General features: G+C 41.9%; 1 protein-coding gene across 11 annotated transcripts in view; it reads right to left on the bottom strand.

The window, feature by feature from the left end:
• The window catches only part of ERBIN (erbb2 interacting protein), a 229,461-nt gene that overhangs the window by 96,097 nt on the left and 111,997 nt on the right, over nucleotides 1-21,367 (bottom strand). The gene's annotated exons all lie outside the window — the stretch shown is intronic.

Here is a 21,367-nt window from a genome sequence, read left to right as displayed (position 1 = left end):
ACCTCTAGGCTTTTAGCACACCTGCTTTACACTGTGAGCTCCATTCTGCAAGGATACTGAGACAGACCCTTGAGGGAGGCTTAATCTTAGTGAGCAATGCACCTCCACAAGCATCTGCAGTGACACTCAGTCAGTGATGTTAAACAGTAAGGTATATTAGTTGACTAGAACACAGTATAGGAAGACCTTGGATAGCACAGAGAAATGAAGGTTACAGTAGAGTACACCTTCTAGTTAGCCAGAGCTCAAAGCTCTCTCCCTCTGTTAGTCTGTCTGACCTCCTCAATCAGACTTCCCAGTGAGCATCCCCCTGACTCCTCCAGCAGCCAATACTTAACTCCCACCTCACACCTCTCCAGTCCTTAATCTCCAAACTGGGGAGATGTGGCTCTGCCTGCCTGCTGAGAGGAGGGGAGTCTAGATCTCTCTCTGAGTCATTGGTTACTAGGTGTCCACGTCCAGGCAATTGGATCGGCCACTGTATTCTCAAGAGTAGCAAAGAGTCCTGTGGCACTTATAGACTAACAGAAGTATTGGAGCATGAGCTTTTGTGGGTGAATACCCACTTCGTCAGATGCATGTATTCACCCACGAAAGCCCATGCTCCAATACGTCTGTTAGTCTATAAGATGCCACAGGACTCTCTGCTGCTTTTACAGATCCAGACTAACACGGCTACCCCTCTGATACTTGTATTCTCAAGAGCTCTGCTGATATGGGACCTAAGGCCCCAGACAACTAGGCATCATTCACACCTGTGTCTTTGCCTGCCAAGAACAGTCTCTTTTCACCCACTAGATAACAATGCAACACATAGGGGAAAACTGAGGTATAGACCGGCTTCATAAACATTACAAAACATTTGCCCATCACAGATATACAATGCCCACTGAGATTAATTAAAAAGAGAAACCATCTCTATCCATCAAATAAGTTTGACACCTCTTCTGAAAAAGAAAAATTCATTTTTTAATACTTAATATGTAGGTATGTAAAAACTATATGATTTGTAATCTGATGATTACAACTACTTAATACTTAAACAACTTTTTAAAAGAAAGTTACAAGTATACAAAAATTATGTTTTGGTTAAAATAATAAAGGCCAGAAAATAAAAGATGGGTATATCAAATGGAGTTGGGATGGGGACTAAAACAGAACTACAATCATTTTATTTACATTTTCGTTAAATTTGTCTTCTGGTATGTCTTCTCATCTATGCTGTAATTCAACAACACAACATAGAGATGAACAAGTTCCAAAATGAAAATACTGGCTTAGTACTCTAAACTGGTGTGTGTATCAGCATAATTTCCATGATCGAATTGTTAGAAGCTTGTTTAAATATGTAGATTTACTTTTCTTAATGAATGGACTATTATCAATAAACATAGCAGAACATAAGAACGGCTATACTGGGTCAGACCAATGTTCCATCTTGCCCAGTATCCTCTTTTCCAACAGCAGCCAATGCCAGATGCTTCAAAGGGAATGAACAGAACAGGCAATCATCAAGTGATCCATCTCCCTGTTGTCCATTCCCAGCTTCTGGCCGTCAGAGGCTAGAGACACCCAGAGCATGGGGTTGCATCCCTGACCATCTTGGCTAATAGTCACTGATGGACCCATCCTCCATGAACTTGTCTAATTCTTTTTTGAACACCATAATTTCTCCCCCGATTATTGTTATCAGAAACAAATACTATGGCCAATAAAATAATTGAAAGTGAAGGTCCTTTTTTGTATGGCTATAGAATATAGATCAAAACCATTTTCCAAATTTGCAACTCCTCTTCCTAAATCCAAGGAAGCCTGCATAAACCCACATATTACACAGTGAATTTGTAATCTAAACAGTCTCTGCCAAAATTCCTATTAGAACTTGTCAGAGATTTGGGCAAGAAAATGATTTGAAATACAGATACTATAAAATACTCTACAATGTGAGTAGGAAACATGGCACTGAAGCCCATTTTCCTTGGCCAAGAGCATCACCTACACCAGGGGTCAGCAACCATTCAGAAGTGGTGTTCCGAGTCTTCATTTATTCATTCTAATTTAAGGTTTCGCGTGCCAGTAATACGTTTTAATGTTTCTGTAAGTCTATAATATATAACTGAACTATTGTTGTATGTAAAGTAAATAAGGTTTTTAAAATGTTTAAGAAACGTCATTTAAAATTAAATTAAAATGCAGAGCCCCCGGACCGGTGGCCAGGACCCGGGTAGTGTAAGTGCCACTGAAAATCAGCTCACATGCCGCCTTTGGCACGCGTGACCTACACCATGCATCTAGATCTTTATTATCCTATAATTAAGAAACATGAGTCTTATTACAATTGCATTTCCTTTTCCACTGTAATGTGCTACATTGCTCCTATATCCTTCTGCAGGTATTTTTATTTTAAATAAGGTTGTATTATCTTAAGCACAATATAAAATCTTATCACAATAGTTTAAACTAGATTATAAATACAAATGTTGATTAATCACTGCTTTTAAATTCATTCTACTAATCTATGGATTTCTCCATTAAAATGTAATTCTATTGACTAAACTTTTTACACCAACTGATTCTCCGGATAATCAGAAATATTAACATATGATAACAAAGATAACTCTTAAAATGATACAAATATAGGGGCTGATGCTCTTATCCAGTAATACAAGTGGACAAATATCGTATCAAGCAGATGAACATTTCTATGCCAGACTCTCTCTCCTCCAATAGAAATGACTCTGTTCCAGTTCTGAAGTCAGGAATCTAGGACTAGGAGGTGGCCAAACAAAGGAATAGCCGCATGCCATGGAATGCTCCTTCTCTTACCCCACTGACAGCCATGAGTAAATTAATGCTGCTCCAAGCAACATTAACTCCTCTTTGCAGCCTGTACAATCCAGCTCCAGGGAGGCAGTCAATGTCTCTAGAGAGTCACACTACCAGGTGGGAACTGAGTTCAGAGATCATCAAGGAGTGGCAAGCCCTACCCAGAAGAATCCTGGGGTAGGAAGGATTTAGCTCCCAAAAATAATATTTTGAATTGCTTGCAGAATTTCTGATTTGAGTAAAAATATACCTGACCATGTGAGTTTCAAATGTCCAGTAACCAGACTGACATGGTAAACTGTCAAGTATCAGAGGGGTAGCCGTGTTAGTCTGAATCTGTAAAAAGTAACAGAGGGTCCTGTGGCACCTTTAAGACTAACAGAAGTATTGGGAGCATAAGCTTTCGTGGGTAAGAACCTCACTTCTTCAGATTCTTGCATCTGAAGAAGTGAGGTTCTTACCCACGAAAGCTTATGCTCCCAATACTTCTGTTAGTCTTAAAGGTGCCACAGGACCCTCTGATGGTAAACCGTAGCACTACAGAGGAACCATCACAGTTTAACATGTAATCCAGCCACAAAATATTTTTTAAACCTAAGTAAACTGGCTATTTTGAAGGTAGTAAGTCATACTGTTGACTTTTCCACACAGCTCTACCAAGTAACAGTTCTGACCCTGCTAATCCAGAGTTCCTGTCTCTCTTGGAAAGAAGCTGTTTTTAATCATGCCAAATGTTGAACTCTTTCCCTTCTGACTTATACAAGGATTTGAACTCTTATTTAGAGATGATGGTCTAGGAAATCCACTGAGCCACACAGTATCCAGGTGTTTAGATAATACACTACAATGACTCTTTTGGCAAATGGCTCACTGAGCTCAAGGACAAATGACAAAGCAAAAGAGTAAAAAAACTGAGCCATCACTTGTAATACTGACCTCAGATATCTGTCAATTATGTGATACTACTGCATATAATTTATAGATTCAGCCATTTGAGTTTTAGAAGAAAAGAACAATTTTTTTTATTCTTATGGCTCAAACAAAAACTGAACAAATTTAACACACGTTTTCCAAGAAAAGTTCACTTTTGAGAGTAAGCAGAGAAATTTTCATCTCAAAAGATTTTAAATAAAGTTACCAGGAATTTAAAGAAGCTAGAAACCATAACTCATAACTATAGTGCTCCAAAAATTGTTACACAACAAAAGGTTATTTTCAAAAACCTGAAATACCCAATAGCTACATTCTACTTGTAGCATGAAGTCTCTATTTGACCTGCACCAAGTAATGCCATCCAAATCTCCTGATAGAACAAGCCTAATATGGCATGAAACGTTAAACCAACGTGAAATATACACTATGAAGAATCTACTGCATAGGAGGCTTGACTAATTTTCCAGATATAATTAAGGAGGCCTCTTGAACTCAAGATTTCATGTATTGCTTAAAGGATGACTTTTTTGTTGAAAATGAAGGAACAGTATTGGTAATAACTTCTGTTACAACCCTGGATGAGCTCACGCTTGTGGTGTGACACCAGGCTGCTGTACTGGACCCAACCTTTGGATCCCACGTACCTTTAAATTTACTGGGTCTGAGCAGCATCCAGACACTCTTATTCCAGCCTCTCTGGCACACACCAAGCCTACAGACGCCCTGTACCATCTTATTGGGAGGTGGGACCCAGCGATCCAGCTATCCTAGGCCTCGAGACTAGTGCTGAACCCCTAATTCTCCCCACCAATTTAAGCATCCCTTTCCCAGAGCTCCATCCTTGTGAGTTTTCTGGTTTACTGTTTAACCCTTTGAGGACCCTGTGATAGTTAAAACAAAGGGAGCACACAGACTTTACAAAGGAACTTCTAAACAGACAGACAAAGCACAAGAGGTACAGATCTAGGTAAAAGTAACAAACACCTGCATATAAAACCTCTCTCCCTCCAGCGTCCTTACCACTCTGAAAGCCCTTTGTATTTTGGTTAGTATCCTTTCAGGGTCCCAGTATGCTCCTGCACTCCACTCCTCTTGCTTAATCTTCCGGTTGTCAGCAGATGGACAGTGAGAGTGCCTGGGGGCACAAAAATCTGGCCCTTAAATAAAATTCTGGCCTCCTCTGTCAGGTGACCTTCGGACAGCTTCAAAACCTGTCAGGTAATCAGCTGCTGAACTCCCAGACCCCCCTTCCTCATGCATCTAAACTGGAACTAGTAATTCCCCTGGAACTGCAGCCAGCCTGCTGTCCTAGCATAAACACATTTGAATGGAGGTCCATCAAGGCTGAGGAATTTTGATGACTTTCCCATTGTTATCCTTTCTGCTAGATGTAAGGATTTCTTCTAATATCTCCTGGGTGTCCCAGCTCAAGATGGAGATCACAGGGCAAAAGTGAAGGGCACAGTAGTTTACAATCCAAATGACGTTCACAAAACAGAATGGAGTTTGTAGATTAATTTAGACATATACTAATCACTCACAACTTTGTATCTAAAACCGAAAGTATATCTGGTGACTAGACACAGAGGAATAGAGAAGTGGGCTGGCAGAAGAGAAGAGTAGATTGGCTGGTGGGATTTGCATTTTTGTTGTTTTTATTAGATAAATGGATAGTTAAGTATTCTGAATGAAAATATCAGCTATTGATGGACTGAGAAAATACATGTAAAGTTTTTGTGGTGGTAATTTCTTGCTCATTATTGACTTATGAGTGCAAAACAGTGCAGTCTGAGCTACGCAGATTGGCTGGTGGATGCACTGCTGTGACTATCTATTCTATTTTTAATTAGAGAAATAATGTGTGTCTTGTTATGAAAATCTCAAACAGGAAATGGTGATTTTCTACAGCATATAACTCAGCCAAATGTGAATGACTTTCCATTAACTTAATTGTACTACCCTGCAAAATTTCAAAATCCCACTGCAAGCTATGGAAGCAACAAAGCTCTCCAAAGAAAGATTGCAAGATTTTTTTTTAAATAATGGAAAGTGTTAGGCAATCTTAATATGGGGTATTTTGTATATATAAAACCAAGACCACAATTGTGCACGTGCTTAAACGTTAATGATATGAGCAGTCCCCCTTTAATGAACTATTCAAGGGAGCAAAATAAGCATTCCAATATGAGCACGGTGGATAAGAGACACTTTTTAACTATCCCATTCTTTCAAAAAATAATCAGTACGTTTTAAAGGTGGCTGGGAAGGCATCAGATGATTGGTGGCAAAATATTTCTTAGGCATGGCAAAAAATGCCAAAGCTGACTCTGCTTGTAAAAGGTATGAACCTATCCTCCCTACTCCCCTGGTGGTTTTGGAGATCATTAATTAATACAAAAAAGGAAATTACTAAACCAGAAGTTGCAGTACACAAGAAAAAAGTGTGCAGGAAGCCCATTAATTAATGTATTTAAAACTTTGAAAACTATCATGAAACCAAATCTGAAATGGCACAAGGAAAAATAAATTAGGCCAAATCTCAGTTGCCATCTCTCTTGGCAAGCAAAACACCTTGATTTGGTTCCACTTACTTGAACAAGGGAATAAATTTGGAAAGATGTTAGTCAGATTGTTAAAATCTGTAGGAGTCTGTATGCACATCACTGCTATCATAGAATCATAGAACTGGAAGGGACCTTAAGAGATCATCTAGTCCAGTCCCCTGCACTCAAGGCAGGATTAAGTATTATCTAGACTATCCCTGACAGATGTTTGTCCTACCTGCTCTTAAAAATCCCCAATGATGGAGATTCCATCACCACCCTAGGCAATTTATTCCAGTGCTTAACCACTCTGATAGGAAGTTTTTCCTAATGTTCAACCTAAACTGCCTTTGCTGCAATTTAAGCCCCATTACTTCTTGTTCTATCCACAGAAGTTAACAACAATTTTTCTCACTCCTCCTTGTAACAACCTTTTATGTACTTGAAAACTTATGTCCCCCCTCAGTCTTCTCTTCTCCAGACTAAACAAACCCAGTTTTTTCAATCTTCCCTCATAGGTCTGTTTTCTAGACCTTTAATCATTTTTGTTGCTCTTCTCTGGACTTTCTCCAATTTGTCCACATCTTTCCTGAAATGTGGCACCCAGAACTGGACACAATACTCCAGCTGAGGCCTAATCAGCGCGGAGTAGAGCGCAAGAATTACCTCTCGTGTCTTGCTTACAATACTCCCGCTAATACATTCCAGAATATTTGCCTTTTTTTGCAACAGCATTACACTGTTGACTCATATTTAGTTTCTGATCCACTATGACCCCCAGATCCCTTTCTGCAGTACTCCTTCCTAGGCAGTCATAAACAACAGACGGACAAAAGAAAAAACAGTTAAATGTATCTTTGTAAAAGTTTTCAAAGTTTTTATGAACTATGCACATCCAACATGTTAATATAAGGGTGAGCGGGTAATAAGTTTTTAAAGAAACTGGGAATACCTAAAATAGATCCCTTTGGGGAGAAGACAGTGAGAGACGTCAAAGGGAAACAAGCAATTAGTGAACTCTAATGCAAACAGAAATGCAGAACCACCTTGAGCTCCTTTACATTGAAGTGGAGCAGCCTCTCATCTCTGGACCACAAGCCTTGCGTCCTTAGCTCCCCTAAGTGGGTTCCTCAGCCAAGGTCTGACGCATCTGTCACCAGCGTCAGAGCCAGCTGCGCTGCTGTGAAGGGGATACCCTCGCATACTACCGGCTGATTGAGCCACCATCGCAGGGAGTCCAATACTCAGGCAGGAACTGTCACAACAACGTCTAGGGGATCTCTGCCGGGGTGATACAATTGGGCTAGCCACGCCTGTAAAGTCCTGAGCTGTAGCCAAGCGTACTTGACTACGTGAGTGCACGTGCTATGTGTTCCAGGAGCTGCAGGCAGCATCTGGCTGTGGTTGTGGGGAACCTTAGCATCGAGTCTATGACACGCTGGATGGCCAGAAATCTGGATTCCGGGAGGCTCACTGGTGCCTGTACGGAGTCCAGCACTGCCCTGATGAACTCCAGCCTTTGCGTAGATATCAAGGAGGACTTGGGCACGTTGACTAGAAGAAATGACAGGTCATGGGCCATATAATCAACTGAGATCCAGGCCCTTTACAGCACTCAAGTGCCTCAAAAGGGACAGACTTTGGCCATAAAAAGCCGGTCAGGAATTGCCCTAGTGCAGAAGGCCTCCTCACTGCTATAAAGAAGACTGATGCAACTCCTGGTGCCAGCCCCATCCTCCCACACCTGCATAGCAGTTGTATCAGCTGTAAGGAGGGAGCATGGCTTCTCCATCACACATTCTCTGACGGCATAGGTTCCCTATTGGACAGAAGTTAGAGCAACTCTTCAGCTACTCTAATACTCAGTAGGGCTAGAGCAAACTGGCTCTCAGAATCAGGGAGCCACAGTTGACCTCCCCTCCTCTCTTCCAAAGAGGAAAATCAGGTCCTATATCTTTTTGGGAATAAGTGATCCATTTTGTTTGCAAATCACATCATACCAAATTTTGCAAAGACACAGTGCTGTTTCTTTCTAGTGTAAATTCTCCCTAATTGAAACACTTGAAATAAAAGCTGTGCTTGGTACACTACTGGTATCCTGATCAGGAAACAGAGTATACAAAGGTGGCTTTGAAAAACACTCAGCCAGACTGCATCCTTTGTTAAACTGATGAAAATCCAGAGCAAATTGAAATTTCTCCAGATTTAATCTAGTGTAAATGAGAGCAGAATCTGACCCAAATGTTTAAACAAATATTGACAAAAGTAAGTTAAAATATATATATATATATATATATATATATATATATAGTTGAGATTCAGAAAGGTTATGTATGTTAATAGGACAGGCAACTACTATATTAAACTTATCCAGTTATCAGAGTATGATTGACAACTAAGTTATTAATGGTTCATTAAGTCATATCTGATCGTTAACAGTCACAAAATGTTATGGCAAATGTGAAAAACAATGTGTGGAAAATATTTGATTAAAAGAAAAGCCACACATGGCCATATAAAAGTACAATAGATATAAAACCTATTATATTAATACTTTAGCCATATTGCCACTCTTCTGTATCAGACATGAACAGCATCAGCTGAACTGCATGTTTAATATTAGAGTACGCTGCTTGTATTAAGGAAAATATCACAAAAGACTTGTTAAACTTTCATATGAAACTGGTGATGAATACCTATAAAAAACAAATAAATTGCAGATATAGTAACATCTACTAAGGAAGAGTAAAGTATCAACATAAATTTGCTCTCAAGAACAGCCAAATAGATATCAAGTATCCAAATATAGACATGTTAATCCACTGCGCTTGATATATAAAACAGAAGGCTCTGCAGTAGCCTTATGTTTGATTATGCCTTTGGCAAGAGGCATTAAAAGCATCACTGTCACTAATCTTATCCCCTTGTGTGTTTTACACAATTTATTTGCCTAGTGAAGACTAAGTTATTTCTTATCTGTGAGAACAAGACTCCTTTTTCCATCAAAGTGTGGATCTGTAAAGTAATCAAAGGGGAAAATACATTTAAAGATGATTGGAAAAGAAAAATGTTTGCTGTGCAGTAAAATTTACTGGCTACAGGGACAAAGTCTTGATTTTGTGTATATACACCACAGACCAGATCTTCAGCTGGTGTACATAAACTTTAATGGTGCTACAGTGAGATATGCCAGCCGAGGAATTGGCTTTACATTCAGTTACAAATAAAGAACAGAAGAACTCTTACAGCTAAATTCATATTAAATCAATAACTAAGAACAATATGAATAACAAACAACTCATACTAGAAGTCTGACACTGAAGTTGATCAGCAGTTAATGCCTCCAGACATATACCATGTTACCTGCTAAAAGATGGCTACCAGTCTCATTCAGTTTTTTTACATAGATAAAAGCTGTCATTCAAAGCATTAAACTTCATAAAAGTGGGAATAAGGGACGTGAGTAATGAAAAACAAACCTATTTTTGCCTGCTGTGTTGCAAATACTACGGATTCTAAAAACTATTTCTGGAAGTTAATTAAATGACTCTGTTCTGTGTCTCAGTGGCTTTAACCATCAGGAAGTAGGAAGCAATATTTATCAATCAACTGTACCAAAGCCCCAGGCCACCCGCTTTCCTTCTGCTGTTTACCTCCCACATGCTAGAAGCATAGAGTTGCAGTTACTTCTGTCCTTTCTCTTTGCTATCCCTTCTTTCATCTCTCCTTCTAGCAAGAAAAACGAAACTGAAATGAACGATACAAAGAAGGAAAAGTAGAAGGATAAACACAAACGGGCAGGGGAGAAAGCCTGGAGAAAGAAAGAGAGAGATGAGAGAAGAAGGTCAAGAAGGGCAGTAAGCAAGATGATTCATTCTATCTCTGCTCTTTCTTCTGTCCCTAGTGGCCAGAGTTCCAAAAATTGTTGTTCTCCACCTTCTAGGTTGATCACTAGGTATTCAGAAAGTAACCCCTTATCTCCCCAGAGAACTGGTGATCCTCCTGGCTTTGAGAACTGCTGGTCATTAAACTTCATTTTCTAATCACCAAATCCACAAACGGAAGCTGAGAGTTGAAACTCAATTTTTTCCCTTCCTCATGCAACACCACCAGGAATAGAGATTCTGTTACACCTATATAATCTCTATTGTCTTTAACAGGGTAGTTTTAGTGCATCTCAGGGTTTCAAATTTGTCTCTCCCACAGCTAGGGTTGGATTGAGGCAATCTGGGGCCCAAAGTATACCATGACACAAAGCCTCACCATGGCCTAGCACACCACTTGGCAGTGGCAGTGGCTGGGGGCCACCTCCTCTCCCAGAGAGACAAGGACACTGGCATGGGACCCCTTTCTTCCTACCAGAAGCAGCAGCAAGGGCCATCTCTGCCTCCCTCAGAGTGAATTCTAAATTCAGAAGAGTGTGTATGTGCTCTTCCAGACTGTATCTGCATGGGTGGGTGGGTGGAGGATAAGCCATGCCCAATGGAAGAGCAGGTACACACTTTGAGTACTTTTGAAAATCCCATCCACCATGCTTAAGTGCCTTAATAATGCTCAGCTCACTTTGAGTAGAAATGGAACCTTCCCCCCACCCACCCACTTTTCTCCAGCCATGCATACAATCCTCTGTTGGAGTGGCGCTGGCAAGGGCCCCCAATGCAACAGATCTTGGAGTCAACACTCTATTGAGATGAACAGGGCTGTTCAATCCTTTCAGAGCTATTGTTCCAGACTTATTACAGACTCAAGATAGGTTTCACTTCATTGGTTATGCTCTGATCACGTTTTCATGTTTTACTTATCATAAGAGCTAGAGATTTACTTTTTTAAAAAAGAAAACCAATGCTAATGTAAATCACATAACTCCATGAGCCACAGACCAAGGCATGGATCCACAGTATTTATGCCTTAATCTAGCTCTGCCTTTAGCCACATAGCACAAAGTCTGACACCTACAGTATGTCCCATCAGTCCATGTTCTGAGCTCTTAAGAGATGCTGCCAATTGATACAGTTGCTTTACTGGTAAGAATCCCAGCAATTTGGGTCCTCACTGTTTGTATACAGTTGGTCACAGAATATGCACCTGTGTGCGTCTCAGGAAAAAAAAACCTGTGCCTTGAAATCTGTGGAAATACTCTACTTGTATCAAGAAGAATAACTCAGATAGCTAGAGCTCTCATTTGTTATAGATTGAAATGTAGTACATAAATGTACCAGCCACAGGCACCTATCACTGGTAATCCAACAACTAGTATTATCATTAAAACATAGAGCCAATATTCTTCATCTTGCCAGAATCAGAAGGAAAATAGTAACTCCATCTTCAAGAAAAAAGTCCAAAGTCTCAGCAGGCAGGCAAAAGTCAAAAGACAGAAGCCAAAAATCTCTTTAAAGAAACAAACACTAACTGTTACTGAATGAAGTGGGATTATAAATAAAATTAAGATTCTGTCACGGGTATTTTTAGTAAAAGTCAGGGACAGGTTGAGGACAATAAACAAAAATTCATGAAAGCCCACAACCTGTCCCTGACTTTTACTAAAAATATCCCAGAGGGGAGGGAGGGCAAACAGAGCACTGCTGGGGCTTGCAGCTGCTCCAGCCCCGCCACTGCTCCTGCAACAGGGGCTGACCGCTGCTGCTCCGGAGCTGGCCACCAGCCAGCTATTCAGTCAGTCTCAGGGCTGACTTCTAGCCAGCTGTTCCGGTGGCCACTGCTCCAGCAGTCCCACGGCTGACAGCTGCTCCAGCCCTGTCCCAGAAGTAGTCACAGAGGTCCTGGAAAGTCACAGAATTCATGACCTCTGTGACAGAATTGCATCCTTAATTATAAAATATGCCACTTATACTTTTGTTGGAAGGGAGGGGGAAGGAGGGTTCATGTTCCACTTGTAGTCATACATGCAGCTATTTGAAGGATTGAGTATCAAAACACAGTATACAAGGGCAATGCTATTCTTGAGTATTCTTCTGGAGATGAGCTTAACAGCATTCATGCATAATTAATTTTTCTTTCTGATGATGAGCTTAAACCTCAAAAAAATATTAAGCAAGAAATAATACATTTTGTTGCACCTAGAACATTAACAATTGGCTCTATTTACAACTTCTTTCATTTCCTGAGAGGATACTAATGTAGATCTAGTCCTTACACAAAAAGTTTGAGATCTCTCTTACCCAGAGCCCAGTTCTGCAAGATGCTAATTTCATACAAACTTGTCTTCTACTATGCCTGAAGGAATTCAATCGATACTCCTATAAAGACCATCAACGTTCTCTACAATTGTACGTATTATAGAAATTCAGATCAGAGTGTGATGAAGGAACAAAACTTTGCTACAATATTACATCTTCCGCTATGCCAGTTATGTTGTTGTTCACAAGGCCCACAGCAGAGTCCAGCACCCTCAGAACAAACAAAAAAGCCAATCTGCATAGTATCTTTCTGAGGGCTGGTCCACACTAACCCCCCAGTTCGAACTAAGATACGCAACTTCAGCTACGTAAATAATGTAGCTGAAGTCGAAGTATCTTAGTTCGAACTACAAGGTACTTACCGGGCCCACATGCTCCCCCGTCGACTCCGCGTACTCCTCTCGCGGAGTACCGGTACCGATTGCGAGCACTTCCAGGATCAATTTATCGTGTCTAGACAAGATGCGATAAAACGATCCCAGAAGATCGATTGCTTACCGCTGAACCCGGAGGTAAGTATAGTCGTACCCTAAGTCAGCAATGCTGAAACTTGGTATATCCTATTGTGTACATGTCATAAAAGTGTAAGTAGAGGAAGAGGCCTATAGGAACATCACTTAAGAGTCTGCTATCCAATATGGATACTTCTAAGACAGGGGTGGGCCAACTTTTTGGCCCGAGCATCACATCGGGGTTGCGCAACTATATGGAGGGCCGGGTAGGGAAGGCTGTGCCTCCCCAAATAGCCTGGCCCCCACCCCCGCCCCGACTGCCCCCCTCAGGACCCCAACCCATCCAACCCCCCCCTGCTTGTCCCCTAACCGCCCCCTCCCGAGACTCCCACCCCCTATCCAACCGCCCTCTGCTCCTCGTCCCCTGACCATCTCTTACCGGGACCCCCACCCCAACTGCTCCCCCGGGATCCCTGTCTCCTGACTGCTCTCCCGACCCCTATTCACATCCCCGCCCCTGTCAGGCCCCTCGGGACTTCCACTCCCAACCCTCCCTGTTCTCCATCCCCTGACCGCCCCATCCAACCGCCCCCTCCTCCCTGACTGCCCCCAAGAACCCTCCACTCCCTTACCCACCCATCCATCCCCACTCCCCACTCCCTTACTAGCAGCAGGAGCTTGCAGCCATGACACCCGGCCAGAGCCAGCTGCACTCCCCACACTGCCCAACGGGAGCAGCGGGCCAGAACATGGCCCACACGTCGGCGTGGCTGCAGGGGAGGAGGGGCAACGGGGGAGGGGGTGGGGGATTAGGCTCCCCGGCCGGGAGCTCAGGGCCCAGGCAGGACAGTCCCGCGGGTCAGATGTGGCCCATGGACCGTAGTTTGCCCACGTCTGTTCTAAGATCAGCAGCTCTGTTTCACCCTCCTCTCTACTGCCCCATCTCCTATGTCTCCCACCAATATGACCTACTGACTTGTAAAAAGATTTCAGCATGCATTACATTCTCCATTACTACTGCTGAAACACAAGTAATTAACATTCTTCAGAGAAAATGCTCTGCTCAGTACTCATGAAAAATTTAGATGGCAGCTATAGATCTAATGCCATTTTCCATAGAAGAAAAAGTCAAGTCACTTTCACTTCATAAAACCATGGTGCACTATTTCTCTTTTGTGGAAATTCCCAATGTATATTAAATTGTACAAATCATGGTCATGCAGGCAAGTGCCCTTTTCACCAGTGACATGAGGACAGTCTCTATTTGCTCACTGGCTTAGTTTTCACCATTCACATTAAACATTTACAATAAGGATAGAATGAAAATGGTACTACTGCACCCCAAAACCTTTAACAAATCTCATAAGCTTAAAATCTGCAGCATGAACCTGATAAAAGGTTTTGAATACCTGACCTTGAAGAAAGGTTAAAAAAACTGGGCATGTTTAGTTTTGAGAAAAGACTATGAGGAGGTTGGGTGGTAGAGGAGAAAGAGATCTGATCACAGTCTTCAAATAAGTTAAAGACTGTTATAAAGTGATCAGTTGTTCTCCATGTCCACTGAAGGATAGGACAAGAAGTACTCAGCTTAATCTGCTGAAATAGAGATTTAGGTTATATATTAGGAAATGCTTTCTAATAGGGCTGTCGATTAATCACAGTTAACTCACGAGATTAACTGAAAAAAATTAATCACAATTAAAAAAGATAATTGCGATTAATCACAGCTTTAATTGCACTGTTAAACAATAGAATACCAATTGATATTTATTAAATATTTTAATGTTTTTCTACATATTCCAACATATTGATTTCAATTACAACACAGAATACAAAGTATAGTGATCACATTATTTGTATTACAAATGTTTGCACTGTAAAAAGGTTAAAAGAATTAGTATTTTTCAATTCACCTCACAGAAGTACTGTAGTGCATTCTCTTGATCATGAAAGTGTAACTTACAAATGTTTTTTTTGTTTGTTTCATAACTGCACTCAAAAACAAAACAATGTAAAACTTTAGATCCTACTTCTTTAGAGTCTAAAGTCCAACTTCTTGTTCAGCCAATCGCTAAGAGAAAAAAGTTTGTTTACATTTATGGGAGATAATGCTGCCTGCTTCTTATTTACAATGTCACCTGAAAGTGAGAATAGGTGTTCTCATGGCACTTTTGTAGCCAGCATTGCAAGGTATTTAGGTGCCAGATATGCTAAACATTTGTATACCCCTTCATGCTTCGGCACTATTCCAGAGGACATGCTTCCATGCTGATGGCACTCACTGAAAAAATAATGTGTTAATTAAATTTGTGACTGAGCTCCTTCGGGGAGAATTGTATGTCTCCTGCTCTGTTTTACCCACATTCTGCCCTATATTTCATGTTATAGCAGTCTTGGATGATGACTCAGCAGATGTTGTTCGTTTTAAGAACACTTTCATTGCAGAGCTGACAAAACGCAAATAAGTTACCAATGTGAAATTTCTAAAGATACAGCACTTGACTCAAAGTTTAAAATTTGAAGTGCCTTCCAAAATCTGAGAGGGATGAGGTATGGAGCATGCTTTCAGATGTCTGAAAAGACCAACACTCTGATGCGGAAACTACAGAATCCGAACCACCAAAAAAGAAAATCAACCTTCTGCTGGTGGCATCTGATTCAGAGGATGAAAATGAACATGTGTCAGTCCATACTGCTTTGGATTGTTATCGAGCAGAACCTGTCATCAGCTTGGACACATGTTCTCTGGAACAGTGGTTGAAGCATGAAGGGGCATATACATCTTTAGCGCATCTGGCATATAAATATCTTGCGACATTGGCTACAACAGTGCCATGCAAATGCCTGTTCTGACTTTTAGGTGACATTGTAAACAAGAAGGGGGCAGCATTATCTCGCACAAATGTGAATATACTTTTTTGTCTGAGCGACTGGCTGAACAAGAAGTAGGACTGATTGGACTTGTAGGCTCTAAAGTTTTACATGGTTTTATTTTTGAATGCAGTTATTTTTGTACATAATTCTACATCTGTAAGTTCAACTTTCATGACAAAGATTGCACTACAGTACTTGTAATGAGGGAATTGAAAAATACTATTTCTTTGGTTTTTTACAGTGCAAATATTTGTAATCAAAAATATAGAGCAGGAGTAGGCAACCTTTCAGAAGTGGTGTGCCGAGTCTTCATTTATTCACTTTAATTTAAGGTTTTGCGTGCCGGTAATACATTTTAACCTTTTTTTAGAAGGGGTCTCTCTCTAAGTATATATTATATAACTAAACTATTGTTGTATGTAAAGTAAACAAGGTTTTCAAAATGTTTAAGAAGCTTCATTTAAAATTAAATTAAAATGCTGATCTTATGTCGCCAGCCTGCTCAGCCCGCTGGGTGGAGGTTCAGGGAAGAGGGCTGCGGTTGGAGGGGGACTCGAGGTCAGGGCAGAGGGCTGGGGTGTGTGTGGAGGTGCAGGGCACAAGGCTGGGTTGGGGGCGTTCAGGGCAGAGGGCTGGGTGTGGGGGGGACTCGAGGTCAGGGCAAAGGGCTGGGGTGTGTGTGGAGGTGCAGGGCACAAGGCTGGGTGGGGGGTGTTCAGGGCAGAGGGCTGGGTGTTGGGGGGGACTCGAGGTCAGGGCAGAGGGCTGGGTGTGGGGGGGGGTTCAGGGCAGACGGTTGGGGGGGACTCGAGGTCAGGGCAGAGGGCTGGGGTGTGTGTGGAGGTGCAGGGCACAAGGCTGGGTTGGGGGCGTTCAGGGCAGAGGGCTGGGTGTGGGGGGGACTCGAGGTCAGGGCAAAGGGCTGGGGTGTGTGTGGAGGTGCACGGCACAAGGCTGGGTGGGGGGTGTTCAGGGCAGAGGGCTGGGTGTTGGGGGGGACTCGAGGTCAGGGCAGAGGGCTGGGTGTGGGGGGGGGTTCAGGGCAGACGGTTGGGGGGGACTCGAGGTCAGGGCAGAGGGCTGGGGTGTGTGGACGTGCAGGGCACAAGACTGGGTGTGGTGGGGGTTCAGGGCAGAGGGCTGGGGTGTGTGTGGAGGTGCAGGGCAGAAGGCTGGGTGTTGGGGGCAACTCAAGTTCAGGGCAGAGGGCTGGGGGGCATGTGGGGGGGTGCAGGGCAGAGGGATGGGGCTGTGGGGTGCAGGGCAGAGGGATGGGTGTGTGTTGGGGTGGGGAGGTGCAGGGCAGAAGGGTGGGGTGCTCGGCTCGTGCGGGTGCTCCCAGCCCCCTGCCCTGAGCAGCTCATGGCAGGGGGCTGGGAGGGATATGACCTGTTCCACCCTCTTCCCCCAGGCCCGTCATTACCTCTCTCTTCCTGCTCTACGGAGCAGCGAGCACGCTGCCGCTCGGCTCTGCTCCTCTGGGGGGAGGAGGAGGGGCCGGAATGCACCACGTTGTGCGAAGAAGCAGGGGAGGAGGGAAGCTTGCCGCAGAACCAAGCTTCTGCCTCCTGCCCCTGCAGGGGAGAGCGGTGGGCAGGGGGGCTGAGTGGGGCAGGGGGCCGGGACCCCCTCCCCACCGCTCTTCTCTGCAGGGGCAGGAGGCAGAAGCTTGATCCTGGAGAAAAGGAGTTAATATACATTTTTCAAATTTGTAAGATACTTTTTGAAGTTCATTAAGCCTCACAAAATCACAGTCTCCACTGGATTCACCCATTCCTATTTGAACTTACCCTGAGTTGGCAAAACCAGTAAGATTGCCTCCCAGAATGTATATGATGTTAATGATCCACCAAACACTATCCTGGTGATGGTTTACTGGAGGACACCAAGATTCCCCCTCACACCACCACTACCGCTTGAATTTTACAAAGCTTTTTAGGCACTATTTGAAAGTTCTGAAATATTTTTTTCCTTACCAATTTGTCTGGTCTTAATTGTACATATATACTGGTTTGTCCTATCAGGATTGTTGATGAATGTTGGACTGCTGTCTTCTTTTAGAAAAAAGGTACATTTTAGGGGGTTGGGGTTTATGCTTACTTACATATATATATATATATATATATATATATATATATATAAGCATAAAAGTACAAGTAAATCAAATTTTGGGCCTCCTAGCCTTAGGGTAGATTTAAAAATAAAATTTTACAACAATCCCCAATTTAAATTATTTAAATTAGACAATAGGAAACCTTGATTTAAATCATTGAATGTAATCATATTTTTTGATTGTATAAGATTCATTCTCATTGGTTGGTATAAACATTGAAACATGTTTAATATTAACAACGAAATGTAGCCAATTGCCAGGAATAAGCTTTGAGGATACAAGGGAGAGACAACAGAACTTCCCCTGTTGCAGTAACTGCAGCTAGGGAAAATAAGGCGGGGGGTGGGGGGGAATCTCCCCCTTTCTTTACATAGCAAATTGAAAAGCCTGGGACAGCTTCAAATTTATCACACATTCTGGAGGGAACTTATCTCACAGCCAGGATGAAAGGGGAGAGAAAAACTCCTTTTCTGGTTTTTAATCAAGCTTCCCAGAAAAAGTCTATCCGAGGATAAAATGTAGCATGTAAATTTTCAGGACGATTGGTGGGGATTTTTTGGTTGGGGATGGAAGAGTTCAAATTGTGGTGAGTGACTGAAAATTAGGTTTTATGATAGGAAGCTAACTTCAGTCTTAACTATGAAGTAGCTACTACTGCTCCCATAACATTTAAAATACCAAAAAAAAAAAGTTATTTCACAGTTTGAGATACCAAATTATACAGCTACTGCCTCCTTAAAATACTTTATGCCTCAGTAACAAATGTTCTTTGAGCAGATCTTTGTACGCTTAGTTAAAGGTTGCATTATTTTGGATGGATAACTCTCTACAGCTGGTAACTGATCAGTTGCCCCTTGTCTGTGAGCTGAGTAATTTTTTAGCCCTAATACTAAAACAAAGAAAACCTTTTGATTCATTTAAATATCATTTAATAACTGCTATACTGGAAACAGTTATTCCTTTCAGCAGTTCAGGCTAGACAGAAGAACACTTCTTTTAACTTATCATAGTCATAGTGAAAGTATTTAAGGATGGTCTTATTTAGTTAACACTATTAATTCACTTGTACCAGGAACAAAGTAATAACAATCAAGTTACTATATTTCAATAAAAATGCTGTGTTCATTAGAAAATTAATAATAAAATAGCTCAAATATAAAGCTGGTCACAAAGAGCAATAAGGGAAAAAACAATATTTCCACAACAAGATTTTTTTTTTAAGAGGAACCCCTTTGTAACTCTGTGGAGTTATAGTTGGATGAATGGATATGTCGTCCAAATAAAGCAGTAAATTTTATACAACGTGATTATGGAATTGTGCAGAAATAACTAGCTTAAATATACAGAATACTCTAACATGACTAATGTGACACCTGGATCTCTCCTTTCTTTAGAGCTCCGGACTTTATTAGAGACATTCAGGAAAGAGATGATATGTACAAAACAGACCTCTACAATTTCCATAGCAGGCTTCATATGCACAACATCAATTTTATCCTCCTATTTGGCTATGTTTGCATATTGTAATAAACATTCTATATCCTATAGTTTTACCCCTTTGAATGCCAAGCTTCAGATTAAATGATGATTTTATTCATTCTCTGGAAAGGCAACAACTTTGCTCGGGCTTTGAATGTTTTTGTTAATAGTTTTCAAACAAAATCATTAATCTAAGCTGAGAAAACTTCACTGTGATTGTGGTAAACCCAACTTCCTGTCGTAATTATTTTTTTTAATTGCTATGCAATGTACGAGAATGTTAATTAAGGCAAAATATGCTAATCTGCAATAGGTCTCCCATCATTAAAGTGAATTAATGAGGTGATACTGTACTGTATTCTGCAACAACTTAGTTCCTGATCAAGCACACCACTTTTTCCTATAAACAAGAAAAACAAGTCTGCTAACAATATGCAGGGTCGGATTAACTCTCCTGTGGGTCTGGGGCTAGTAGATTTTGTGGGGTCCCCATATACAAGTCTCTTTCCTAATTTAAAACAAAGTGATCACAATGATGGCATCGAGGCTATTAATGCTATACTAAACTTGCCTTTCAATTAACATAAAGCCGTTCTGTGGTTACATTTCAGTCTTAAAACATGTAGAATTTAGTTAAGTTAATTAAAAATAGCCTACTTCTTACCTTAGAACAGCTGTTATATTAATTTCTTTCTGGGAGGGAGTTTGGGTGCAGGAGGGGGCTCCAGGCTGGGGCAGAGTGTCGAGGTGCAGGAGAGGGTGAGGGGTGCGGGCTCTGGGAGGGAGTTTGGTGCAAGAGGGGATTCTGACCTGGTGCATGGGGTTGGGGTGCATGAGGGGGTGCGGGGTCTGGGAGAGATTTTGGGTGCAGGAGGGGATTCTTGCCTGCGGCAGGAGAGTGGGGTGCTGGAGGGGGTGTAAGGTGCAGGCTCCAGCCAGGAGGCGCTTACTCCCGGCCGACGACGCAGCAGGGTTTAGGCAGGTTGGCTGCCTGCCTGCCATAGTCCCACGCCACTCCCAGAAGCAGCCAGCTGCTGGCACATATCTGCGCGTCCCTTGGGGGAGGGGACAGCGTGCCTTCGTGTGCTGCCCGTGCCCACAAGCGTTGCCCTGTAGCTCCCATTGGCCGGGGGTAGTGCGCAGAGCCGCCTCCCGGGCCCATGGCCGCAGAGATATGCCAGCAATCGACCGCTTCTGAGAGCCGTGTGGGGCCATGGCATGCAGGCAGCCCGCCTAAGCCCTGCTGCACCAGGGCCCCCCTTAGCCGGCCCTGACAATATGAAATGTTTGAATTTGCTCCTGTCAGCACAAAACTACCAATTTGGCAAAAATTAATAAATAAAATAAAAAAAAACCCCACAAAATCCAATCAAGAACATTCAAATTTCTGACTTTCCTTTTACACTAAGAATTAGCTGTGTACAGCATTTAATTTTGTTAATATTAAACAAAATAAACTATTTATATTTGGATTCAGCAAATGGAATCCACTGCTGAAACTATATACAGTAAACCAATAATGATAATTATTACAAGCTCCTGGTTATTCTCTGCCGGTTTCCAGTCACAAGATTTAGATCTCAGTATTTCAGACTTCAGACTGCTATTTACAGCCCCGATCCTATAAACAATTATGCACATGCTTTGCAATTTGGCCGCTTAAAATAAATGAACCAACTCGTGGTGGTGCAGTTCAGTGTGTGTATGTTTAAGTTTGCAGGATCAGTGTATTTCATTCCTCTATCAATTTTTTTAATACTGAACCACAAAGTTCCAACTAAACAGTTTATTTTATTTTTTATACCTCTGAAAATAATAAATGTCACACAGACACATTACAATCAACGTTTTTCCATACAGTAAGTTTGACAGTCACTTAGGCTGGTGATTTATATTTAATATTAAGACAAGTGTTTTCTGAAAGTAATAGTTGCCTCTGCGATTCTGTAT

The sequence above is a fragment of the Chrysemys picta genome, chromosome 6 (genome assembly GCF_011386835.1).
Source record: "Chrysemys picta bellii isolate R12L10 chromosome 6, ASM1138683v2, whole genome shotgun sequence".
In the NCBI taxonomy this organism is placed as follows: domain Eukaryota; kingdom Metazoa; phylum Chordata; order Testudines; family Emydidae; genus Chrysemys; species Chrysemys picta.
The sequence above is the reverse complement of the archived record's forward strand: the minus strand, read 5'-3'. Positions and strand labels throughout refer to the sequence as shown.